The sequence below is a fragment of the Hibiscus syriacus genome, unplaced genomic scaffold (genome assembly GCF_006381635.1).
Source record: "Hibiscus syriacus cultivar Baekdansim isolate YM2019G1 unplaced genomic scaffold, ASM638163v2 tig00110987_pilon, whole genome shotgun sequence".
In the NCBI taxonomy this organism is placed as follows: Eukaryota; Viridiplantae; Streptophyta; class Magnoliopsida; order Malvales; family Malvaceae; genus Hibiscus; species Hibiscus syriacus.
In genome coordinates this window covers 1,950,426-1,977,174 of record NW_024062941.1, presented here as the reverse complement: position 1 = coordinate 1,977,174, position 26,749 = coordinate 1,950,426, and the positions used below count along the sequence as shown (strand labels likewise).

Sequence of the window (26,749 nt, the reverse complement as noted above, 5' to 3'; positions counted from 1 at the left end):
GCTAAAACAACACTAGAAGAAGGGCTTAAACCTCCGACCTAGTGGTTAATAGCCACACGGTCTAACCAAATGAGCTATTCCAGCTAGTTGGACTTTTAAGGTCCAACAAATATTATTAGTTTGACACTTTTACCAACTGTGCTAATAGGCCGTTGAAAATTTTCATTATATAACTATATAAATTTGTAATATTTTGAAAGTTAATGGGAAATGGACAATTCAAATTAAAACAACGCTAGAAGGAGGGCTTGAACCTCTGACCTTGTGGTTAATAGCTACACGCTCTAACCAACAGAGTTATTCCAGCTAATTGGACTTTTAAGCTCTAACCAGTATTGTTAGTTTGACACTTTTACCAACTCAGTGAATAGGCCGTTGAAAATTTTCATTATATAACCGTATAAATTGGTAATATTTTGAAAGTTAATGGGAAATGAACAATTCAAATTAAAAACAAACACTAAAAAGTAGGCTTAAACCTCAGACCTTGTGGCTAACAACCACACGCTCTAACCAACTGAGCTAATAGGCCATTAAAAATTTTCATTATATAACTGTTTAAATTAGCAATATTTTGAAAGTAAATGGGAAATGGGCAATTCAAATTAAAACAACGCTAGAAGGAGGGCTTGAACCTCCCGACCTTATGGTTAAAAGCCAGACGCTCTAACCAACTAAGTTATTCCAGCTTCTTTGACCTTTAAGCTCCAACCAGTATTATCAGTTTGAAAATTTTACCAATAGAGATAATAGGCCATTGAAATGTTTCTTTACACAATTGTATAAATTGGTAATATTTGAAAGTAAATGGGAAATGGACAGTCTAAGTTAAAACAACGCTAGAAGGAGGGCTTGGGCCTCCGACCATGTGGTTAACAACCAAACGCTCTAACCAACTGAGCTATTCCAACTAGTTGGACCTTTAAGCTCCAACCAGTATTGTCAGTTTGACACTTTTACCAGCTGAACTAATAGACAATTAAAAATTTTATTTATATAATTGTATAAATTGGTAATATTTTGAAAGAAAATGGGAAATGGACAATCCGAGCTAAAACAACACTAACAAGAGGTCTTGAACTTTCGACCTTGGGGTTAAGAGCTAATAGGACATTGAAACTTTTCTTTACATAACTGTATAAAATGGAATTATTTTGAATGTAAATGGGAAATGGTCAATCCCAGCTAAACCAACGCTAGAAGGAGGGCTTGAACCTCAGACCTTGTGGTTAATAGCCACACGCTCTAACCATCTGAGCTATTCCAGCTAGTTGGACCTTTAAGCTCCAACCATTATTATCAGTTTGAAAATTTTACCAACAAAGTTATTAGTCTATTATAATTTATTATATAATTATATAAATTGGTAATATTTTAAAGTAAATGAGAAATGAACAATCCGAGCTAAAACAATGCTAGAAGGAGGGCTTGAACCTTCGAACATGTGGTTAACAGCCACACAGTCTAATCAACTGAGCTATTCTAACTAGTTGGACCTTTAAGCTCCAACCAGTATTATCAGTTTGACAATTTTACCAACAGAGCTATTAGGCCATTGAAAATTTTCTTTATATAATTGTATAAATTGGTAATATTTTAAAAGTAAATGGGGAATGGACAATTCAAATTAAAACAACACTAGAAGAAGGGCTTGAACCTCTGACCTTGTGGTTAATCCCACACGCTCTAACCAACTGAGCTATTCCAGTTAGTTGGACCTTTAAGCTCAAACCAGTATTGTCAGTTTGACACTTTTAACAAATGTGCTAATAGGCATTTGAAAATTTTCTTATATAACTGTATAATTGGTATTGTTTTGAAAGTAAATGGGAAATGGATAATCAAAGTTAAAAATCGCTAAAGTAGGGCTTTGAACCTCGGACCTCGCGGTTAAAAGCCAAATGCTCTAACCAATTGGAGTTATTCCTACTAGATGAACCTTCAAGCTCCAACCAGTACTGTTAGTTTGACACTTTTACCAATTGAGCTAATAAGCAATTGAAAATTTTCTTAATATAACTGAATAAAGTTGAATTATTTTGAAATTAAATGGGAAATGGTCAATCCTAACTAAAACAACGCTAGAAGGAGGGCTTGAACCTCTGAACTTGTGGTTAACAGCCACACGCTCTAACCAACTGAGCTATTCCAGCTAGTTGAACCTTTAAGCTCCAACCAACATTATCAGTTTGAAATTTTACAAATAGCTAGTAGGCCATTGAAATTTTCTTTATATAATTGTATAAATTGGTAATATTTTTAAAGTAAATGGGAAATGGACAATCCAAGTTAAAACAACGCTAGAAAGAGGGCTTGAACCTCTGACCTTGTGGTTAACAGGCACACGCTCTATTCAACAGAGCTATTCCAACTAATTGGACCTTTGAGCTTCAACCAGTATTATCAGTTTGAAATTTTAGCAAAAGAGCTAATAGTCTATTGATTTTTTTTATATAACTGTATAAATTGGTATTATTTTGAAACTAAATGAGAAATGGTCAATCCGAGCTAAAGCAACACTAGAAGAAGGGCTTAAACCTCCGACCTAGTGGTTAATAGCCACACGGTCTAACCAATGAGCTATTCCAGCTAGTTGGACTTTTAAGGTCCAACAAATATTGTTAGTTTGACACTTTTACCAACTGAGCTAATAGGGCGTTGAAAATTTTCATTATATAACTATATAAATTTGTAATATTTCAAAGTTAAAGGGAAATGGACAATTCAAATTAAAACAACGCTAGAAGGAGGCTTGAACCTCTGACCTTGTGGTTAATAGCTACACGCTCTAACCAACAGAGTTATTCCAGCTAATTGGACTTTTAAGCTCTAACCAGTATTGTTAGTTTGACACTTTTACCAACTCAGTGAATAGGCCGTTGAAAATTTTCATTATAACCGTATAAATTGGTAATATTTTGAAAGTTAATGGGAAATGAACAATTCAAATTAAAACAAAACACTAAAAACTGGGCTTAAACCTCCGACCTTGTGGCTAACAGCCACACGCTCTAACCAACTGAGCTAATAGGCCATTAAATTTTTTATTATAACTGTTTAAATTAGCAATTTGAAAGTAAATGGGAAATGGGCAATTCAAATTAAAACAATGCTAGAAGGAGGGCTTGAACCTCCCGACCTTATGGTTAAAAGCCAGACGCTCTAACCAACTAAGTTATTCCAGCTTCTTTGACCTTTAAGCTCCAACCAGTATTATCAGTTTGAAAATTTTACCAATAGAGATAATAGGCCATTGAAATGTTTCTTTACACAATTGTATAAATTGGTAATATTTGAAAGTAAATGGGAAATGGACAGTCCAAGTTAAAACAACGCTAGAAGGAGGGCTTGAGCCTCCGACCATGTGGTTAACAACCAAACGCTTTAACCAACTGAGCTATTCCAACTAGTTGGACCTTCAAGCTCCAACCAGTATTGTCAGTTTGACACTTTTACCAGCTGAGCTAATAGACAATTAAAAATTTTATTTATAATTGTATAAATTGGTATATTTGAAAGAAAATGGGAAATGGACAATCCGAGCTAAAACAACACTAGCAAGAGGTCTTGAACTTTCAACCTTGGGGTTAAGAGCTAATAGGCCATTGAAACTTTTCTTTACATAACTGTATAAATTGGAATTATTTGAAAGTAAATGGGAAATGGTCAATCCGAGCTAAACCAACGCTAGAAGGAGGGCTTGAACCTCAGACCTTGTGGTTAATAGCCACACGCTCTAACCATCTGAGCTATTCTAGCTAGTTGGACCTTTAAGCTCCAACCATTATTATCAGTTTGAAAATTTTACCAACAGAGTTAATAGTCTATTATAATTTTTTTATATAAATATATAATTGGTAATATTTTTAAAGTAAACGAGAAATGAACAATCTAAGCTAGAAGGAGGGCTTGAACCTTCGAACATGTGGTTAACAGCCACACGGTCTAATCAACTGAGCTATTCTAACTAGTTGGACCTTTAAGCTCCAACCAGTATTATCAGTTTGACAATTTTACCACAGAGCTATTAGGCCATTGAAAATTTACTTTATATAATTATATAAATTGGTAATATTTTGAAAGTAAATGGGAAATGACAATTCAAATTAAAACAACACTAGAAGAAGGGCTTGAACCTCTGACCTTGTGGTTAATCCCACACGCTCTAACCAACTGAGCTATTCTAGTTAGTTGGACCTTTAAGCTCAAACCAGTATTGTCAGTTTGACACTTTTAACAAATGTGCTAATAGGCCTTTGAAAATTTTCTTTATATAACTGTATAAATTGGTATTGTTTTGAAAGTAAATGGGAAATGGATAATCAAAGTTAAAACATCGCTAAAGTAGGGCTTTGAACCTCGGACCTCGCAGTTAAAAGCCAAATGCTCTAACCAATTAGAGTTATTCCTACTAGATGAACCTTCAAGCTCCAACCAGTACTGTCAGTTTGACACTTTTACCAATTGAGCTAATGGACAATTGAAAATTTTCTATAACTGAATAAAGTGGAATTAGTTTGAAATTAAATGGGAAATGGTCAATCCGAGCTAAAACAACGCTAGAAGGATGGCTTGAACCTCTAAACTTGTGGTTAACAGCCACACGCTCTAACCAACTGAGCTATTCCAGCTAGTTGAACCTTTAAGGTCCAACCAACATTATCAGTTTGAAATTCTACCAATAGTTAGTAGGCCATTGAAAATTTTCTTTATATAATTGTATAAATTGGTAATATTTTTAAAGTAAATGGGAAATGGATAATCCAAGTTAAAACAACGCTAGAAGTAGGGCTTGAACCTCTGACCTTGTGGTTAACAGGCACACGCTCTATTCAATAGAGCTATTCCAACTAATTGGACCTTTGAGCTTCAACCAGTATTATCAGTTTGAAAATTTTACCAAAAGAGCTATTAGTCTATTGAATTTATTTTATATAACTGTATAAATTGGTATTATTTTGAAAGTAAATGAGAAATGGTCAATCCGAACTAAAACAACACTAGAAGAAGGGCTTAAACCTCCGACCTAGTGGTTAATAGCCACACGGTCTAACCAAATGAGCTATTCCAGCTAGTTGGACTTTTAAGGTCCAACAAATATTGTTAGTTTGACACTTTTACCAACTGAGCTAATAGGCCGTTGAAAATTTTCATTATATAACTATATAAATTTGTAATATTTTGAAAGTAAATGGGAAATGGACAATTCAAATTAAAACAACGCTAGAAGGAGGGCTTGAACCTCTGACCTTGTGGTTAATAGCTACACGCTCTAACCAACAGAGTTATTCCAGCTAATTGGACTTTTAAGCTCTAACCAGTATTGTTAGTTTGACACTTTTACCAACTCAGTGAATAGGCCATTGAAAATTTTCATTATATAACCGTATAAATTGGTAATATTTTGAAAGTTAATGGTAAATGAACAATTCAAATTAAAAGCAAACACTAAAAAGTGGGCTTAAACCTCTGACCTTGTGGGTAACAACCACACGCTCTAACCAACTGAGCTAATAGGCCATTAATAATTTTCATTATATAACTGTTTAAATTAGCTATATTTTGAAAGTAAATGGGAAATGGCCAATTCAAATTAAAACAACGCTAGAAGGGGCTTGAACCTCCAGACCATGTGGTTAAAAGCCAGACGCTCTAACCAACTAAGTTATTCCAGCTTCTCTGACCTTTAAGCTCCAACCAGTATTATCAGTTTGAAAATTTTACCAATAGAGATAATAGGCCATTGAAATGTTTCTTTACACAATTGTATAAATTGGTAATATTTTGAAAGTAAATGGGAAATGGACAGTCCAAGTTAAAACAACGCTAGAAGGAGGGCTTGAGCCTCCGACCATGTGGTTAACAACCAAACGCTCTAACCAACTGAGCTATTCCAACTAGTTGGACCTTCAAGCTCCAACCAGTATTGTCAGTTTGACACTTTTACCAGCTGAGCTAATAGACAATTAAAAATTTTATTTATATAATTGTATAAATTGGTAATATTTTGAAAGAAAATGGGAAATGGACAATCCGAGCTAAAACAACACTAGCAAGAGGTCTTGAACTTTCGACTTGGGGTTAAGAGCTAATAGGCCATTGAAACTTTTCTTTACATAACTGTATAAATTGGAATTATTTTGAAAGTAAATGGGAAATGGTCAATCCGAGCTAAACCAACGCTAGAAGGAGGGCTTGAACCTCAGACCTTGTGGTTAATAGCCACACGCTCTAACCATCTGAGCTATTCTAGCTAGTTGGACCTTTAAGCTCCAACCATTATTATCAGTTTGAAAATTTTACCAACAGAGTTAATAGTCTATTATAATTTTTTTATATAAATATATAAATTGGTAATATTTTTAAAGTAAATGAGAAATGAACAATCTAAGCTAAAGCAATGCTAGAAGGAGGGCTTGAACCTTCGAACATGTGGTTAACAGCCACACGGTCTAATCAACTGAGCTATTCTAACTAGTTGGACCTTTAAGCTCCAACCAGTATTATCAGTTTGACAATTTTACCAACAGAGCTATTAGGCCATTGAAAATTTACTTTATATAATTATATAAATTGGTAATATTTTGAAAGTAAATGGGAAATGGACAATTCAAATTAAAACAACACTAGAAGAAGGGCTTGAACCTCTGACCTTGTGGTTAATCCCACACGCTCTAACCAACTGAGCTATTCCAGTTAGTTGGACCTTTAAGCTCAAACCAGTATTGTCAGTTTGACACTTTTAACAAATGTGCTAATAGGCCTTTGAAAATTTTCTTATATAACTATAAATTGGTATTGTTTTGAAAGTAAATGGGAAATGGATAATCAAAGTTAAAACATCGCTAAAGTAGGGCTTTGAACCTCGGACCTTGCAGTTAAAAGCCAAATGCTCTAACCAATTAGAGTTATTCCTACTAGATGAACCTTCAAGCTCCAACCAGTACTGTCAGTTTGACACTTTTACCAATTGAGCTAATGGACAATTGAAAATTTTCTTAATATAACTGAATAAAGTGGAATTAGTTTGAAATTAAATGGGAAATGGTCAATCCGAGCTAAAACAATGCTAGAAGGATGGCTTGAACCTCTAAACTTGTGGTTAACAGCCACACGCTCTAACCAACTGAGCTATTCCAGCTAGTTGAACCTTTAAGGTCCAACCAACATTATCAGTTTGAAATTCTACCAATAGTTAGTAGGCCATTGAAAATTTTCTTTATATAATTGTATAAATTGGTAATATTTTTAAAGTAAATGGGAAATGGATAATCCAAGTTAAAACAACGCTAGAAGTAGGGCTTGAACCTCTGACCTTGTGGTTAACAGGCACACGCTCTATTCAATAGAGCTATTCCAACTAATTGGACCTTTGAGCTTCAACCAGTATTATCAGTTTGAAAATTTTACCAAAAGAGCTATTAGTCTATTGAATTTATTTTATATAACTGTATAAATTTGTATTATTTTGAAAGTAAATGAGAAATGGTCAATCCGAACTAAAACAACACTAGAAGAAGGGCTTAAACCTCCGACCTAGTGGTTAATAGCCACACGGTCTAACCAAATGAGCTATTCCAGCTAGTTGGACTTTTAAGGTCCAACAAATATTATTAGTTTGACACTTTTACCAACTGAGCTAATAGGCCGTTGAAAATTTTCATTTTATAACTATATAAATTTGTAATATTTTGAAAGTAAATGGGAAATGGACAATTCAAATTAAAACAACGCTAGAAGGAGGGCTTGAACCTCTGACCTTGTGGTTAATAGCTACACGCTCTAACCAACAGAGTTATTCCAGCTAATTGGACTTTTAAGCTCTAACCAGTATTGTTAGTTTGACACTTTTACCAACTCAATGAATAGGCCATTGAAAATTTTCATTATATAACCGTATAAATTGGTAATATTTTGAAAGTTAATGGGAAAACAATTCAAATTAAAAGCAAACACTAAAAAGTGGGCTTAAACCTCTGACCTTGTGGGTAACAACCACACGCTCTAACCAACTGAGCTAATAGGCCATTAATAATTTTCATTATATAACTGTTTAAATTAGCTATATTTTGAAAGTAAATGGGAAATGGCCAATTCAAATTAAAACAACGCTAGAAGGAGGGCTTGAACCTCCAGACCATGTGGTTAAAAGCCAGACGCTCTAACCAACTAAGTTATTCCAGCTTCTCTGACCTTTAAGCTCCAACCAGTATTATCAGTTTGAAAATTTTACCAATAGAGATAATAGGCCATTGAAATGTTTCTTTACACAATTGTATAAATTGGTAATATTTTGAAAGTAAATGGGAAATGGACAGTCCAAGTTAAAACAACGCTAGAAGGAGGGCTTGAGCCTCCGACCATGTGGTTAACAACCAAACGCTCTAACCAACTGAGCTATTCCAACTAGTTGGACCTTCAAGCACCAACCAGTATTGTCAGTTTGACACTTTTACCAGCTGAGCTAATAGACAATTAAAAATTTTATTTATATAATTGTATAAATTGGTAATATTTTGAAAGAAAATGGGAAATGGACAATCCGAGCTAAAACAACACTAGCAAGAGGTCTTGAACTTTCGACCTTGGGGTTAAGAGCTAATAGGCCATTGAAACTTTTCTTTACATAATTGTATAAATTGGAATTATTTTGAAAGTAAATGGGAAATGGTCAATCCGAGCTAAACCAACGCTAGAAGGAGGGCTTGAAACTCAGACCTTGTGGTTAATAGCCACACGCTCTAACCATCTGAGCTATTCCAGCTAGTTGGACCTTTAAGCTCCAACCATTATTATCAGTTTGAAAATTTTACCAACAGAGTTAATAGTCTATTATAATTTTTTATATAATTATATAAATTGGTAAAATTTTTAAAGTAAATGAGAAATGAACAATCTGAGCTAAAGCAATGCTAGAAGGAGGGCTTGAACCTTCGAACATGTGGTTAATAGCCACACGGTCTAATCAACTGAGCTATTCTAACTAGTTGGACCTTTAAGCTCCAACCAGTATTATCAGTTTGACAATTTTACCAACAGAGCTCTTAGGCCATTGAAAATTTTCTTTATATAATTGTATAAATTGGTAATATTTTGAAAGTAAATGGAAAATGGACAATTCAAATTAAAACAACACTAGAAGAAGGGCTTGAACCTCTGACCTTGTGGTTAATCCCACACGCTCTAACCAACTGAGCTATTCCAGTTGGACCTTTAAGCTAAACCAGTATTGTCAGTTGACACTTTTAACAAATGTAATAGGCCTTTGAAAATTTCTTATATAACTGTATAAATTGGTATTGTTTTGAAAGTAAATGGGAAATGGATAATCAAAGTTAAAACATCGCTAAAGTAGGGCTTTGAACCTCGGACCTCACGGTTAAAAGCCAAATGCTCTAACCAATTGGAGTTATTCCTACTAGATGAACATTCAAGCTCCAACCAGTACTGTCAGTTTGACACTTTTACCAATTGAGCTAATAGGCAATTGAAAATTTTCTTAATATAACTGAATAAAGTGGAATTATTTTGAAATTAAATGGGAAATGGTCAATCTGAGCTAAAACAACGCTAGAAGAAGGGCTTGAACCTCTGAACTTGTGGTTAACAGCCACACGCTCTAACCAACTGAGCTAATCCAGCTAGTTGAACCTTTAAGCTCCAACCAACATTATCAGTTTGAAATTCTACCAATAGCTAGTAGGCCATTGAAAATTTTCTTTATATAATTGTATAAATTGGTAATATTTTTAAATTAAATGGGAAATGGACAATCCAAGTTAAAACAACGCTAGAAGGAGGGCTTGAACCTCTGACCTTGTGGTTAACAGGCACACGCTCTATTCAACAGAGCTATTCCAACTAATTGGACCTTTGAGCTTCAACCAGTATTATCAGTTTGAAAATTTTACCAAAAGAGATAATAGTCTATTGAATTTTTTTTATATAACTGTATAAATTAGTATTATTTTGAAAGTAAATGAGAAATGGTTAATCCGAGCTAAAACAACACTAGAAGAAGGGCTTAAACATCTGACCTAGTGGTTAATAGCCACACGGTCTAACCAAATGAGCTATTCCAGCTAGTTGGACCTTTAAGGTCCAACAAATATTGTTAGTTTGACACTTTTACTAACTGAGCTAATAGGCCGTTGAAAATTTTCATTATATAACTATATAAATTTGTAATATTTTGAAAGTTAATGGGAAATGGACAATTCAAATTAAAACAACGCTAGAAGGAGGGCATGAACCTCTGACCTTGTGGTTAATAGCTACACGCTCTAACCAACAGAGTTATTCCAGCTAATTGGACTTTTAAGCTCTAACCAGTATTGTTAGTTTGACACTTTTACCAACTCAGTGAATAGGCCGTTGAAAATTTTCATTATATAACCGTATAAATTGGTAATATTTTGAAAGTTAATGGGAAATGAACAAATCAAATTAAAACAAAACACTAAAAACTGGGCTTAAATCTCCGACCTTGTGGCTAACAGCCACACGCTCTAACCAACTGAGCTAATAGGCCATTAAAAATTTTCATTATATAACTGTTTAAATTAGTAATATTTTGAAAGTAATAAATGGGCAATTCAAATTAAAACAATGCTAGAAGGAGGGCTTGAACCTCTGACCTTGTGGTTAATGCCACACGCTCTAACCAACTGAGCTATTCCAGCTAGTTGGACCTTTAAGCTCAAACCAGTATTGTCAGTTTGACACTTTTAACAAATGTGCTAATAGGCCTTTGAAAATTTTCTTTATATAACTGTATAAATTGGTATTGTTTTGAAAGTAAATGGGAAATGGATAATCAAAGTTAAAACATCAATAAGCAGGGCTTTGAACCTCAGACCTTGCTGTTAAAAGCCAAATGCTCTAACCAATTGAGCTAATAGGCAATTGAAAATTTTCTTAATATAACTGAATAAAGTGGAATTATTTTGAAACTAAATGGGAAATGGTAAATCCGAGCTAAAACAACTCTATTAGGAGTGCTTAAACCTCCGACCTTGTGGTTAACAGCCACACGCTCTAACCATCTATAAGCTATTCCAGCTAATTTGATCTTTAAGCTCCAACCAGTATTATCAGTTGGAAAATTTTACCAACAGAGCTAATAGAATATTGAATTTTTTTATATAATTGTATAAATTGGTATTATTTTGAAAGTAAATAAGAAATAGACAATCCGAGCTAAGACAACGCTAGAATGAGGGCTTGAACCTCTGAACTTGTGGTTAAAAGCCACACGCTCTAACCAACTGAGCTATTCCAGCTAGTTGAACCTTTAAGCTCCAACCAACATTATCAGTTTGAAATTCTACCAATAGCTAGTAGGCCATTAAAAATTTTCTTTATATAATTGTATAAATTGGTAATATTTTTAAATTAAATGGGAAATGGACAATCCAAGTTAAAACAACGCTAGAAGGAGGGCTTGAACCTCTGACCTTGTGGTTAACAGGCACACGCTCTATTCAACAGAGCTATTCCAACTAATTTGACCTTTGAGCTTCAACCAGTATTATCAGTTTGAAAATTTTACCAAAAGAGCTAATAGTCTATTGAATTTTTTTTATATAACTGTATAAATTGGTATTATTTTGAAAGTAAATGAGAAATGGTCAATCCGAGCTAAAACAACACTAGAAGAAGGGCTTAAACCTCTGACCTAGTGGTTAATAGCCACACGGTCTAACCAAATGAGCTATTCCAGCTAGTTGGACCTTTAAGGTCCAACAAATATTGTTAGTTTGACACTTTTACCAACTGAGCTAATAGGCCGTTGAAAATTTTCATTATATAACTATATAAATTTGTAATATTTTGAAAGTTAATGGGAAATGGACAATTCAAATTAAAACAACGCTAGAAGGAGGCTTGAACCTCTGTCCTTGTGGTTAATAGCTACACGCTCTAACCAACAGAGTTATTCCAGCTAATTGGACTTTTAAGCTCTAACCAGTATTGTTAGTTTGACACTTTTACCAACTCAGTGAATAGGCCGTTGAAAATTTTCATTATATAACCGTATAAATTGGTAATATTTTGAAAGTTAATGGGAAATGAACAATTCAAATTAAAACAAAACACTAAAAACTGGGCTTAAACCTCCGACCTTGTGGCTAACAGCCACACGCTCTAACCAACTGAGCTAATAGGCCATTAAAAATTTTCATTATATAACTGTTTAAATTAGTAATATTTTGAAAGTAAATGGGAAATGTGCAATTCAAATTAAAACAACGATAGAAGGAGGGCTTGAACCTCTGACCTTGTGGTTAATGCCACACGCTCTAACCAACTGAGCTATTCCAGCTAGTTGGACCTTTAAGCTCAAACCAGTATTGTCAGTTTGACACTTTTAACAAATGTGCTAATAGGCCTTTGAAAATTTTCTTTATATAACTGTATAAATTGGTATTGTTTTGAAAATAAATGGGAAATGGATAATCAAAGTTAAAACATCGCTAAAGCAGGGCTTTGAACCTCGGACCTTGCTGTTAAAAGCCAAATCCTCTAACCAATTGAGCTAATAGGCAATTGAAAATTTTCTTAATATAACTGAATAAAGTGGAATTATTTTGAATCTAAATGGGAAATGGTCAATCCGAGCTAAAATAACTCTATAAGGAGTGCTTAAACCTCCGACCTTGTGGTTAACAGCCACACGCTCTAACCATCTATAAGCTATTCCAGCTAATTTGATCTTTAAGCTCCAACCAGTATTATCAGTTGGAAAATTTTACCAACAGAGCTAATAGAATATTGAATTTTTTTTATATAATTGTATAAATTGGTATTATTTTGAAAGTCAATAAGAAATGGACAACCCGAGCTAAAACAATGCTAGAATGAGGGCTTGAACCTCTGAACTTGTGGTTAAAAGCCACACGCTCTAACCAACTGAGCTATTCCAGCTAGTTGAACCTTTAAGCTCCAACCAACATTATCAGTTTGAAATTTTACCAATAGCTAGTAGGTCATTGAAAATTTTCTTTATATAATTGTATAAATTGGTAATATTTTTAAAGTAAATGGGAAATGGACAATCCAAATTAAAACAACGCTAGAAGGAGGGCTTGAACCTCTGACCTTGTGGTTAACAGGCACACGCTTTATTCAACAGAGCTATTCCAACTAATTGGACCTTTGAGCTTCAACCAGTATTATCAGTTTGAAGATTTTACCAAAAGTGCTAATAGTCTATTGAATTTTTTTTATATAACTGTATAAATTGGTATTATTTTGAAAGTAAATGAGAAATGGTCAATCCGAGCTAAAACAATGCTAGAAGAAGGGCTTAAACCTCTGACCTAGTGGTTAATAGCCACACGGTCTAACCAAATGAGCTATTCTAGCTAGTTGAAACTTTAAGGTCCAACAAATATTGTTAGTTTGACACTTTTACCAACTGAGCTAATAGGCCGTTGAAAATTTTCATTATATAACTGTATAAATTGGTAATATTTTGAAAGTTAATGGGAAATGGACAATTCAAATTAAAACAATGCTAGAAGGAGGGCTTGAACCTATGACCTTGTGGTTAATAGCTACACGCTCTAACCAATAGAGTTATTCCAGCTAATTGGAGTTTTAAGCTCTAACATGTATTGTTAGTTTGACACTTTTACCAACTCAGTGAATAGGCCGTTGAAAATTTTCATTATATAACCATATAAATTGGTAATATTTTGAAAGTTAATGGGAAATGAACAATTCAATTTAAAACAACACTAAAAGGAGGGCTTAAACCTCCTACCTTGTGGCTAACAACCACACGCTCTAACCAACTGAGCTAATAGGCCATTGAAAATTTTCATTATATAACTGTTTAAATTAGCAATATTTTGAAAGTAAATGGGAAATGGGCAATTTAAATTAAAACAACGCTAGAAGGAGGGCTTGAACCTCCCGACCTTGTGGTTAAAAGCCAGACGCTCTAACCAACTAAGTTATTCTAGCTTCTTTGACCTTTAAGCTCCAACCAATATTATCAGTTTAACAATTTTACCAATAGAGATAATAGGCCATTGAAATGTTTCTTTACATAATTGTATAAATTGGTAATATTCTGAAAGTAAATGGGAAATGGACAATCCAAGTTAAAACAACACTAGAAGGAGGGCTTGAGCCTCCAACCATGTGGTTAACAACCAAACGCTCTAACCAACTAAGCTATTCCAACTAGTTGGACCTTCAAGCTCCAACCAGTATTATCAGTTTGACACTTTTACCAACTGAGCTAATAGACAATTGAAAATTTTATTTATATAATTGTATAAATTGGTAATATGTTGAAAGAAAATGGGAAATGGACAATCCGAGCTAAAACAACACTAGCAAGAGGTCTTGAACTTCCGACCTTGGGGTTAAGAGCCAATAGGCCATTGAAAATTTTCATTATACAATTGTATAAATTGGTAATATTTTGAAAGCAAATGGGAAACAGACAATTCAAAATAAAACAACGCTAAAAGGAGGGCTTGAACCTCCGACCTTGTGGTTAACAGCCACAGGCTCTAACCAACTGAGTTATTCCAGCTTCTTTGACCTTTAAACTTCAACCAGTATTATCAGTTTGAAAATTTTACCAAAAGAGCTAATAGCCCATTTATTTTTTTTATATAATTATATAAATTGATATTATTTTGAAAGTAAAAGAGAAATGGTCAATCTGAGCTAAAACAACACTAGAAGGAGGGCTTGAACCTCCGACCTTGTGGTTAATAGCCACAAGTTCTAACCAACTAAGCTAGTCTAACTAGTTGGACCTTTAAGCTCCAACCAGTATTATCAGTTTGACAATTTTACCAACAGAACTAATAGGCCATTCAAATTTTGCTTTATAAAATTTTATAAATGGTAATATTTTGAAAGTAAATGGGAAATGGACAATTCAAATTAAAATAACACTCGAAGAAGGGCTTAAACCTCTGACCTTGTGGTTAATGTCGCACGCTCTAACCAACTAAGCTATTCTAGCTAGTTGGACCTTTAAGCTCCAACCAGTATTGTCAGTTTAACACTTTTAACAAATGTGCTAATAGGCCTTTCAAAATTTTCTTTATAACTGTATAAATGGTATTATTTGAAAGTAAATGGGAAATGCACAATCAGAGTTAAACATTGCTAGAAGGAGGGATTTGAACCTCGAACCTTACGGTTAAAGCCAAATGCTAACAAATTGGACCTATTCCTACTAGTTGGAACATCAAGCTCTAACCCAGTATTGTCAGTTTGACACTTTTACCAATTGAGCTAATAGGCAATTGAAACTTTTCTTTATATACCTGTATAAATTGAAATTATTTTGAAAGTAAATGGGAAATGGTCAATCCGAGTTAAATCAATGCTAGAAGGAGGGCTAGAACCTCAGACCTTGTGGTTAACAGGCACACGCTCTAACCATCTGAGTTATTCCAGCTAGTTGGACCTTTAAGCTCCAACCATTATTATCAGTTTGAAAATTTTACTAACAGAGTTAATAGTCTATTATAATTTTTTTATATAATTATATAAATTGTTAATATTTTGAAAGTAAATGAGAAATGAACAATCCAAGCTAAAACAATACTAGAAGGAGGGCTTGAACCTTCGAACATGTGGTTAACAGCCACACGGTCTAAACAACTGAGCTATTCTAACTAGTTGGACCTTTAAGCTCCAACCAGTATTATCAGTTTGACAATTTTACCAACAGAGCTATTAGGCCATTGAAAATTTTCTTTATATAATTGTATAAATTGGTAATATTTTGAAAGTAAGTGGGAAATGGACAATTCATATTAAAACAACACTAGAAGAAGGCTTGAACCTCTGACCTTGTGGTTAATGCCACACGCTCTAACCAACTGAGCTATTCCAGCTAGTTGGACCTTAAGCTCAAACCAGTATTGTTAGTTTGACACTTTAACAAATGTGCTAATAGGTCTTTCAAATTTTCTTTATATAACTGTATAAATTGGTATTGTTTTGAAAGTAAATTGGAAACGGATAATCAAATTTAAGACATCTCTAAAGCAAAGCTTTGACCTCGGTCTTTGAGGTAAAAGCCAAAACTAAATGGATCTTCAAGCTCCAACCAGTATTGTCAGTTTGACACTTTTACCAATTGAGCTAATAGGCAATTGAAAATTTTCTTAATATAACTAATAAATTGGAATTATTTTGAAATTAATGGGAAATGGTCAATTCGAGCTAAACAACGCTATAAGGAGTTCTTAAACCTCCGACCTTGTGGTTAACAGCCACACGCTCTAACCATCTATAAGCTATTCAAGCTAATTGATCTTTAAGCTCCAACCAGTATTATCAGTTGGAAAATTTTACCAACAAAGCTAACAGAACATTGAATTTTTTTATAATTGTATAATTGGTATTATTTTAAAGTAAATGAGAATGGACAATCCAAGCTAAAACAACGCTAGAAGGAGGGCTTGAACCTCTGAACTTGTGGTTAATAGCACAGCTCTAACCAACTGAGCTATTCAAACTAGCTAAACATTTAAGCTCCAACCAACATTATCAGTTTGAAATTTTACCAAATAGCTAGTAGGCCATTGAAAATTTTCTTTATATAATTATAAATTGGTAATATTTTTAAAGTAAATGGAATGGACAATCCAAGTTAAAACAACGCTAGAAGGAGGGCTTGAACCTCTGACCTTGTGGTTAACAGCCACACGCTCTAACCAACTGAGCTATTCTAGCTAGTTGGACCTTTAAGCTCCAACCAGTGTTGTCAGTTTGAAACTTTTATCAACAGAGCTAATAACATTGAAATATTTTTATATAATTATATAAATTGGTATTATTTTGAAAGTAAATGAGAAATGGACTATCCGAGCTAAAACAACGCTAGAAGGAGGGATTGAACCTCTGAACTTGTGGTTAATAGCTAAACGCTCTAACCAACTGAGCTATTCTAACTAGTTGAACCTTTAAGCTCCAACCAGCATTATCAGTTTGAAATTTTACCATTAGCTAGTAGGCCATTGAAAATTTTCTTTATATAACTGTATAAATTGGTAATATTTTGAAAGTTAATGGAAATGGACATTCAAATTAAAACAACTCTAGAAGGAGGGCTTGAACCTCTGATCTTGTGGTTAATAGCTACAACCCTCTAACCACTAAGTTATTCCAGCTAATTGGAACCTTTTTACCAACTAAGTGAATAGGCCGTTGAAAATTTTCATTATATAACCATATAAATTGGTAATATTTTGAAAGTTAATGGGAAATGAACAATTCAAATTAAAACAACACTAAAAGGAGGGCTTAAACCTTCGAGCTTGTGGTTAACAACCACATGCTCTAACCAACTGAGCTAATAGGACATTGACAATTTTCATTATATAACTGTTTTAAATTAGCATATTTTGAAAGTAAATGGGAATGGACAATTCAAATTAAAACAACGCTAGAAGGAGGGCTTGAACCTCCGACCTTGTGGTTAACAGCCACACGCACCACCAAATGAGCTATGCCAGCTTCTTTGACCTTTAAGCTCCAACCAGTATTATCAGTTTGACAATTTTACCTATAGAGCTAATAGGCCATTGAAATGTTTCTTCACATAATTGTATAAATTGGTAATATTTTGAAAGTAAATGGGAAATGGATAATCCAAGTTAAAACAACACTGGATGGAGGGCTTGAACCCCTGACCATGTGGTTAACAGCCAAACGCTCTAACCAACTGAACTATTACAATTAGTTGGACCTTCAAGCTCCAACCAGTATTGTCAGTTTGACACTTTTACCAACTGAGCTAATAGACAATTGAAAATTTTATTTATATAATTGTAGAAATTGGTAATATTTTGAAAGAAAATGGGAAATGGACAATCCGAGCTAAAACAACACTAGCATGAGGGCTTGAACCTCCGACCTTGGCTCTAAAATTGTTCATTTAAGCTCAAACCTATACTATCAGTTTGAAATTTTTACCAAGAGCTAATAGGCCATTGAAAATTTTCTTTATATAATTGTATAAATTGGTAATATTTTGAAAGCAAGTGGGAAATGGACAATTTAAAATAAAATAACGCTAAAAGGAGGGCTGTAACCTCCAACCTTGTGGTTAACAGCCACAGGCTCTAACCAACTGAGCTATTCCATCTAATTGAACCTTTAAGCTTCAACCAGTATTATCAGTTTGAAAATTTTACCAAAAGAGCTAATAGCCCATTGAAATTAGATGGGAAATGGATAATCTGATCTAAAACAACGCTAGAAAGAGGGCTTGAACCTCTAACCATGTGGTTAACAGCCATACACTCTAACCAACTGAGCTATTCCACTTAATTGTAACTTTAAGCTCAAACCAGTATTATCAATTTGACACTTTTACCAATAGAGCTAATAGGACTTTGAAAATTTTCTTTATATAATTGTATAAATTGGTAATATTTTGAAACAAAATGGGATATGGGAAATTCAAATTAAAATAACACTAGAATGAGGGCGTGAACCTCCGGCCTTATGGTTAACAGCCACGCGTTCTAACCAACTGAGCTATTCTAGCTAGTTGGACCTTCAAGCTCCAACCAATATTGTCCGTTTGATACTTTTACCAAATGTGCTAATAGGCCATTGAAAATTTTCTTTATATAATTTATAAATTGATATTATTTTGAAAGTAAATGAGAAATGGACAATCAGAGTTAAAACAACGCTAAAATAAGAGCCAACGCTCTAACAATTTAGCTATTCAAACTAATTGGACCTTCAATCTCCAACCAATATTGTCAGTTTAACATTTTTACCAGCTGAGCTAATAGGTCATTGAAAATTTTCTTTATATAATTGTATAAATTGGTAATATTTTGAATGTAAATTGGAAATGGACAATTCGAGTTCAAACAAAGCTAGAAGGTGGGCTTGAACCTCCAACCATGTGGTTAATACCCACTCGCACTAACCAACTGAGCTATTCCATCTAGTCGAACCTTTAAGCTCCAACCAGTATTTTCAGTTTGACACTTTTACCAACTATGCTAATTGTCCATTGAATTTTTTTATATAATTGTATAATTTGGTAATATTTTGAAAGTAAATGGGAAATGGACAATCCAAGTTAAAATAACGCTATAAGGTGGGCTTGAACCTTTGACCATGTGGTTAACAGCCACACGCTCTAAGTAACTGAGCTTTTCTAGCTAGTTGGACCTTCAAACTCCAACCAGTTTTGTCAGTATAAATTGGTAATATTTTGAAATTAAATGCGAAATGGACAATCCGAGCTAAAACAACATGGAAGGAGGGTTGAACCTCCGACCTTGTGGTTATAGCTACACGCTCTAACTAACTGAGCTATTCCATCTAGTTGAACATTTAAGCTCCAACCAGTATTGTCAGTTTGACAGTTTTACCACTGTGCTAATTGACCATTGAATTTTTTTTATATAACTGTATAAATTGGTAATATTTTGAAATGAAATGGGAAATGGACAATTCAATTTAAAACAACACTAGAAGGAGGGCTTGAACCTTCGACCTTGTGGCTAGCAGCCACACGCTCTAACCAACTGAGCTATTCCATCTAGTTGGACCTTCAAGCTCCGACCAGTATTGTCAGTTTGACACTTTTACCAAATGCACTAATATGCCATTGAAATTTTCTTTATATAAATTTATAAATTGATATTATTTGAAAGTAAATGGAAACTGGACAGTTAGAGTTAAAACAACGCTAGAAGAATAACTTTGAACCTCCGATCTTGTGGTTCTAACCTTGTGGTTAAAAGCCACACACTCTAACCAATTGAGCTATTCCAACTAATTGGACCTTCAAGCTCCGACCAGTATTGTCAGTTTAATATTTTTACCAACTGAGCTAATAGTACATTGAAAATTTTCTTTATATTATTGTATAAATTGGTAATATTTTGAAAGTAAATGGAAATGGACAATTTGAGTTCAAACAATGCTATAAGGAGGGCTTGAACCTCCAACATTGTGGTTAATAGCCACACGCTCTAACCAACTAAGCTATTCCATCTAGTTGAACCTTTAAGCTCCAGCCAATATTGTCAGCTTTTACACTTTTATCAACTGTTCTACTTGGCCATTGAATTTTTTATATAATTGTATAAATTGGTAATATTTTGAAAGCAAATGTGAAATGGACAATCCAAGTTAAAACAACGCAATAAGGTGGGCTTGAACCTCTGACCAAATGTTTAACAGCCACACACTCTAACTAACTAAGTTATTCCAGCTAGTTGGACCATCAAGCTCCAACCAGTTTTGTAAGTTTGACACTTTTACCAACTGAGCTAATAGGCCATTGAAAATTTTCTTTATATAACTGAATAAATTGATAATATTTTGAAATTAAATGTGAAATTGATAATATGAGCTAAAACAACGTTAGAAGGAGGGCTTTAACCTCCGACCTTATGGTTAACAACCACACGAACTAACCAACTGAGCTATTCCAGCTGGTTGGATCTTCAAGCTCCAACCAGTATTGTCAGTTTGACACTTTTACCAAATGTGCTAATATGCCATTGAAAATTTTCTTTATATAATTGTATAAATTGATATTATTTTGAAAGTAAATGGGAAATGAACAATCTGAGCTAAAACAACGCTAGAAGGAGGGCTTGAACCTCTGACCTTGTTGTTAACATCCAAACGCTCTAACCAACTGAGCTATTCCAGCTAATTTGAACTTTAAGCTCCAACCAATATTTATCAGTTTGGCATTTTCACCAACAGGGTTAATAGGCCATTGAAAATTTTCTTTATATAATTAAGCTTAACCAACTGCTATTCCAACTAATTGGAATTTTAAGCTCCAACAAGTATTATCAGTTTGACACTTTTACCAACAGAGCTAATAGGCCATTGAAAATTTTCTTTATATAATTGTATAAATTGGTAATACTTTGAAAGTAAATGTGAAATGGACAATTGAAATTAAAACAACACTAGAATGAGGGCTTGAACCTCCGACCTTGTGGTTAAAATCCACTCTCTAACCAACTGAGCTATTCCAACTAGTTGGACCTTCAAGCTCCAACCAGTATTGTCAGTTTGACACTGGTAATAGGCCATTGAAAATTTTCTCTATATAAATTTATAAATTGATATTATTTTGAAAGTAAATGGGAAATGAACAATCAGAGTTAAAATAATGCTAGAAGAAGGGCTTTATACATATTTTGAACTCTAATTACTACAAGATTAAAAGAAATTTCGATTCAAATTTTTATATATATAATTAAATTTATAATTATTTTTTACATTTATAATTCATTGGTTATATAATCATTAATTTGAGTTTCTTAAATTTAGTTAATAATTTTATAAAATTAATATACGAATCATTTATGTAGTTAATTTATTAGATTGTATAGTTTAAAATGTTTAATTTAAAATTGATATTACTCATGTTAATGTTATAACTTATATTATAAATTTTGAACTACAGTATTCAATAAAAATAATTAAAATAAAAATAATTCATATATTTTATTTTTTAATTAACTAAATTAAAAAAAACTTTATTTAATGATTGTATATAACCAATAAATTATAATTATAAAAAAATATTAATTATAGTTTATAAATATAAAAAATTTCAACCCGAATTTTCTTTTAATCTTGTAATAATGAATTTTAAAATATGTTTATACTATATTCATTTAATAATTATAAGATTTGTTTCAGTGGTTAAGTGTCTTTAGTACTATTTGGCCTAAGTTTAAAACTCATTATGTTAATTTTTCATTCATATTTTTTTTGGCATTAATTACACTATAAGTTATATATGTTATTGTGTAAAGTAAAACTCAAAGGCTGGGTTGGCTCAGATGTCGGAACGGTCCTTAAGGTTTTTGGGACTATTTCGGGGATTAATCCAACTTAATATTGGAAAATATTGGATTTTAAAATGAAGAACAAATAAATAGGTTTGGAGTCATCATCGGCCTTTGGGTTAGGTAGGTCGAATACCTAAAAATACATTTTAAAATAATTTTAAGAAAAATAATTTTAAAAGATAAAAAATGATTCGCGTTTAACCAGAAATTTGTTTTAAAAAGGGTTCAGGAGTTGATTACGTGTGGGGAAGGATTAGCACCCCCACAACGCCCGAAATCGGTACCTAAGCGATTATAAATCATCTAAATATTGAAATTGACAAATTGAAATATACATTTAAATTATGATCTTTTTTAGAAAAAAAAATATAAGGATTGCTATTTTGCACGAACAATTCTCGAAATACCTTCCTTGTCAGTTAAGGGGTATTTCTATGGATTCCCCATACAAAATAATATTGCCCAAAATTTTAGATAAAATACATATATTAAATATATTAAAAATTCATTTGAATATAAAATGTATCATTTTGTTCGAACAATTCATGGAAACACACCATTGTTAGTTAAGACGCGTTTCTATAAATTCCTCGAGTAAAATAACATTTGAAAATATTACTACTAGTGAGTAATTAACAAATATATGAATGTTGGATTAAAATAATAAAGATAATGACTTTAAGTATTAAATCATAAAACCAACAAGAAATCAAGATAACTATTTTTTACAAATTAAGCACTACAATCGTAAATAGACCAACTTCAATCATTCAGGACCAAAATGAACATATTTAAAGTTTCGAGCTAGAAATTAAAATAAATAAAAGTCAGTAACTCAAAGTGACCAAATTATAACATGCGAAAAGTAATAGGGCCAAATCAGAAGCATAAAAATCTCGAGTGAGGACCAAACATGCAGATAAACCATAGCAAATAATATTACTTATAAAAGTGACCAAAGTATAAACCAAATAAAATTAGAAGCTCAAAACAAAAAATAAAAAAAATCCTACGATGACCAAAGACAAATACTACAAAATCATAGATCCTCCCCTAGTATATGTCCTTCAATACTATGATAATAAAGAGTGACTAAAACAACGTGTGCAAAATAAAAAGGATCAAAAGAACATTAACCTGTTACATTTCATAACTGAAATAAAGAAGTTACAAGCATGAGGGACCTAGGGTGCTATTATCCCCTAAAATCTCAAAAACACGGGTTACCCTAATTCAAAAGGATGTCGTTTTAAATCCCTCTTATATACCTCCTTATGTGTTTTGGGAAAACTTAACTCCCTATTTCTTATTTTAGCTGCTCGACTCTCCTCCAAATCCTCTCTCACTCTTTTCTTTTTCTTCAGCCGAGAGCCCTAAAGGCTTTCTCCCAATGTTGCAGGCCACCTGTCGGCCACCCTCTGTGGTATCCATCAATCCTAAACCCGACCTAGGACCGAGCCATCCTAATCTTTTTCCCCCATAACCGAAGGTAAAGACCAAGAAAATCCCTCTCTAAACTACTTAAGGACCATTGAACCATAATTTTTTCTAGCCCCTAAAATAAAGATCTCTCACCGATCTACTCCTCAGTGCCCAAATTGAGGTCTAAAATGGACATGCAAAGGCTTGAGGATTTAAAGAGGCCACTAAACCTTCGACTAGCCTCACCGACGACCTTCAACTCCGATGACAAAAAGGTAAACTCGAAAACCTTTTGCTCTATTTTACTTTCATTTTCAAACCAACTACCCCTCACACATAAAGCTACTGGAAATGGAAAAAAATACCTTAAATGCTATGGCTTTCTTTCGAACGGAAGGAAGAGAACAAATCTGTAGAAACTTTTTTTGTATTAATTTCGAAAGAAAAAAGGTCCCTTGTTACATTTTTTACGTGGATTTTCTAATCCGAATAAAATAATTTCCCTTTTCCTTTCTTTTCGATCCTTTTTTCACTCGTTTTTTCCTTCTTCCTTTTTCCCTCCAAACCCAAATGCTCTCTCATTTTCCTCTGATTTGTTTCTTTTTTAGCTTCCCCTTTTCCCTGGTTGCGTGTTTGTTGAGAATCAAGCATAGGGAAATGATTTCCTTGCAAAATATTAAAAACATGATCCCAATCTAACAAAAATCTGATTTTTCAAGATGTTTTGTATGGTTTACTGTTGATGATGATTCTTCTATTGATTTTGATTTTTTTTATTTTATTGATTTTCTTACTGTAGGTGACAATGTGCAGTTGAAATGGCGGTCGGATCACAGGGAATGGGCCGGAACAGTGGCGGCGCGGCGGCGGCAGGAAGAATTTGAGTTGTAAGTGGTGGTTGGAAGAATTAGGATTTAAAACTCTAGTTAAATATGGGTTGTTATATGGGCTTGTTGCATTGGGCTTATAGTATTGGATTGGTGGTTGTTGGGCTTGTTGTATTTGGGCCCAATTCGGGTTACTGTTGGGTTTGTAAAAAAAGATAATAAAATTTATTATTATTTATTATTATTATATTATATTAATATAAATAATATTAATATTAATATTATTAAATATTAATAATAACCTGAACAAAAATGAGTCTCTACAGTTGCCCCTCTTTGCCGATGCTTATCTTAATAAGAATAGGGAAAAGATAAAAAGACTACATATGTTTGTCTGGTTCTGTCCCGACGCTGTCTCAAGTGAGACCGATAGATAACCCGAAAGATTTAATCATCATGCTCGAAAAACTTACTGATAGCCCAAAGGACTTAATAATTTTGGAAATAATTTACTGGGTAAAAAACTTTGAAAATCGCTTTCTTACTTTTCAAAAATTTCATTTTCTAAAAACATTAAATGAGAAACTTTGGAAATCACTTTCTCATTTTTCGAAAATCATGTTGAAACATCCTAATCGAATGTCTTATAGATGGACCGAAAGACTTATCATCTTGCTCGAAAGACTTACAGATGGACCAAAGGACTTATCATCATGCTCGAAAGACTTACTGATGGCCCGAAGGACTTCTAAATTTTGGAAATAATTTACTGGATAAGAAACTTTGGAAATCACTTTATTACTTTTCAAAAAAATTTATTTTCTGAAAAGATTTAAATGAGAAACTTTGGAAATCGCTTTCTCATTTTTCGAAAATAACTTAATTATTGGGTAACATGCCCCACTTCAAAGTAATGTTTCTTCTATGGATTAGCCCCTTGTTCTTCAGGTTCTACCTCTCTAAACATGATTTCTTGTATTTGAGGTTTGAATTCTACCTTCCACTTGTTAGGATTTTAACATCATGAATCTTCTCTTTTCACACGAAGATCTGTAAAAACCATATGTTTATGTGTAAAATACGAATACAATTAAATGTATCAATGTAATGCATTTTCTTTTATGCAAATGATGTTCTCATGAATACATAAATGTTGATTCAAACATCAATTGACTTAAACATGGATAACTCAGTCTTTTTTAACTTGATTACTCCTTTTCAGGGTTTACTCAGATATCAGTGTAGCAACTTATGATTTCATGCTTCAAAATTTGAAGAGCCATCTGATCATCTTATATCTTTTACATCTTCTTTGCCTCTCATCAACATTATAGTCTCATAAGAAATGCTTCATTTCTTGTTGCGGTAAGTAATATGATCTTGATGCCCCTTTTTGTCCTTGGCTCAATTGCGATATCAGAGTTGTTTTTCGAGACTCTACCATTAGTTGATGCTCGACTGATTTGCTCTGCAAGGTATGCTCTTCTCAAATTCATGGTTTATCCTTGACACTCCAAGTTGTGAGGCTCATTCTCAATGTCTTTTCAGTCTGAAATATCCTAACATGATCTAGACTTTTGGTCATGCCCCAATGTAGGTACTTTCATGACTCATCCCTATTTGTGTGCCAAAATTTCATCCTTAATTGGTCTCACTCTTGCATTACTAAACAACAATGTTATGATGCCACAGACACTTAAGAAGTGATCAATTTTGGTTAACGAAATGTCTTGCATTTTCGCTATGAGTTGGGATATGTGCCCCTTTTAAATAAGGAAATCATCTTATTCTTGACTGGTTACCTTCAACGTCACAAGGAAGTGTTACAAGTTCTATCCCTCAGGTCTTCTGATCTCTTGGACAATTTGTTTTGGATTGTGGAATACTTCATTATTTTATCATCGTTTATTTTTTCTCCAATAGAGGTAAAATAGGCTTCACATGCTTCAAGTACCTTTCGCATTTGAGACTGTCATATTTGAAAATATTTTTCTTCTTTCTTTTATTTTAGAAATTAAAGAATGAAAGAATTTTGTAAAGTATTACTCCTTAATTCATGCTCATAATTGAAGCAAATCTTGAGTTTGCAGAATATCAAAAGAGACAACAGTTCTTTTAATATTTTCAAAGTTATAGCTCTTTGACAAGTGAGAAAATTAATAGGCTGGCTTCTTTTTTACCAAATTTTTAGTCATCGAATACGTCCTTTCTTTCTCGGTCATGCCCCTTTTTCTTGGCTTGATATTTTAATTGGATGCAGACAAAATAACGCAACTAGAATATTCAATTACTAGACTTTCTAGCACAATTCTATTTTGATTCTCTGAAATCTTCCATTTGTTCAAGCTTCACAGACTTCATTAACAGAGGTAGTGCAGAGACATCGGTCTAAATATAAAATCCTGAGTGATTGTGTGAGGTTGACTTTAACATGTGTTCCTAAACTCCCTTAGACTATTTTACTAAAACTCGTTATTAGATAAATTTGATTTAATTTACCATTGTTTGGCTAGCTGAATTCAGCTTTATTGTATATATATTATAATCGCCTTCATTGGGCTAGCTGAAGGGTTCATCTCATCACAAAGTTTTTGACTTGATAATCACAGTGGAGCAAACACTGAACTGCCAAGTACCTGAGCAATGTCATGGTTTGAA

The 26,749-nt window shown here is 33.4% G+C and overlaps 14 non-coding genes across 14 annotated transcripts; all 14 read right to left on the bottom strand.

Moving 5' to 3' along the window:
• Positions 1–1,194: 1,194 nt before the first annotated feature.
• Positions 1,195–1,268, bottom strand: TRNAN-AUU. Its single transcript has one exon. It is a non-coding gene; the product is annotated as a tRNA-Asn (tRNA).
• An 811-nt stretch (positions 1,269–2,079) lies between these two features.
• On the bottom strand, positions 2,080–2,153 carry TRNAN-GUU. The gene has a single exon. It is a non-coding gene; the product is annotated as a tRNA-Asn (tRNA).
• A 957-nt stretch (positions 2,154–3,110) lies between these two features.
• Positions 3,111–3,185, bottom strand: TRNAK-UUU. The gene has a single exon. It is a non-coding gene; the product is annotated as a tRNA-Lys (tRNA).
• A 500-nt stretch (positions 3,186–3,685) lies between these two features.
• Positions 3,686–3,759, bottom strand: TRNAN-AUU. Its single transcript has one exon. It is a non-coding gene; the product is annotated as a tRNA-Asn (tRNA).
• Positions 3,760–6,180: 2,421 nt separating this feature from the next.
• On the bottom strand, positions 6,181–6,254 carry TRNAN-AUU. The gene has a single exon. It is a non-coding gene; the product is annotated as a tRNA-Asn (tRNA).
• A 2,436-nt stretch (positions 6,255–8,690) lies between these two features.
• On the bottom strand, positions 8,691–8,764 carry TRNAN-AUU. Its single transcript has one exon. It is a non-coding gene; the product is annotated as a tRNA-Asn (tRNA).
• Positions 8,765–11,208: 2,444 nt separating this feature from the next.
• On the bottom strand, positions 11,209–11,282 carry TRNAK-UUU. The gene has a single exon. It is a non-coding gene; the product is annotated as a tRNA-Lys (tRNA).
• A 1,571-nt stretch (positions 11,283–12,853) lies between these two features.
• On the bottom strand, positions 12,854–12,927 carry TRNAK-UUU. The gene has a single exon. It is a non-coding gene; the product is annotated as a tRNA-Lys (tRNA).
• A 1,550-nt stretch (positions 12,928–14,477) lies between these two features.
• On the bottom strand, positions 14,478–14,551 carry TRNAN-GUU. The gene has a single exon. It is a non-coding gene; the product is annotated as a tRNA-Asn (tRNA).
• A 146-nt stretch (positions 14,552–14,697) lies between these two features.
• On the bottom strand, positions 14,698–14,771 carry TRNAN-AUU. Its single transcript has one exon. It is a non-coding gene; the product is annotated as a tRNA-Asn (tRNA).
• A 1,874-nt stretch (positions 14,772–16,645) lies between these two features.
• TRNAN-GUU lies at positions 16,646–16,719 on the bottom strand. Its single transcript has one exon. It is a non-coding gene; the product is annotated as a tRNA-Asn (tRNA).
• A 145-nt stretch (positions 16,720–16,864) lies between these two features.
• On the bottom strand, positions 16,865–16,938 carry TRNAN-AUU. The gene has a single exon. It is a non-coding gene; the product is annotated as a tRNA-Asn (tRNA).
• Positions 16,939–19,482: 2,544 nt separating this feature from the next.
• On the bottom strand, positions 19,483–19,560 carry TRNAS-GCU. The gene has a single exon. It is a non-coding gene; the product is annotated as a tRNA-Ser (tRNA).
• Positions 19,561–19,940: 380 nt separating this feature from the next.
• Positions 19,941–20,014, bottom strand: TRNAN-AUU. Its single transcript has one exon. It is a non-coding gene; the product is annotated as a tRNA-Asn (tRNA).
• Positions 20,015–26,749: the final 6,735 nt, after the last annotated feature.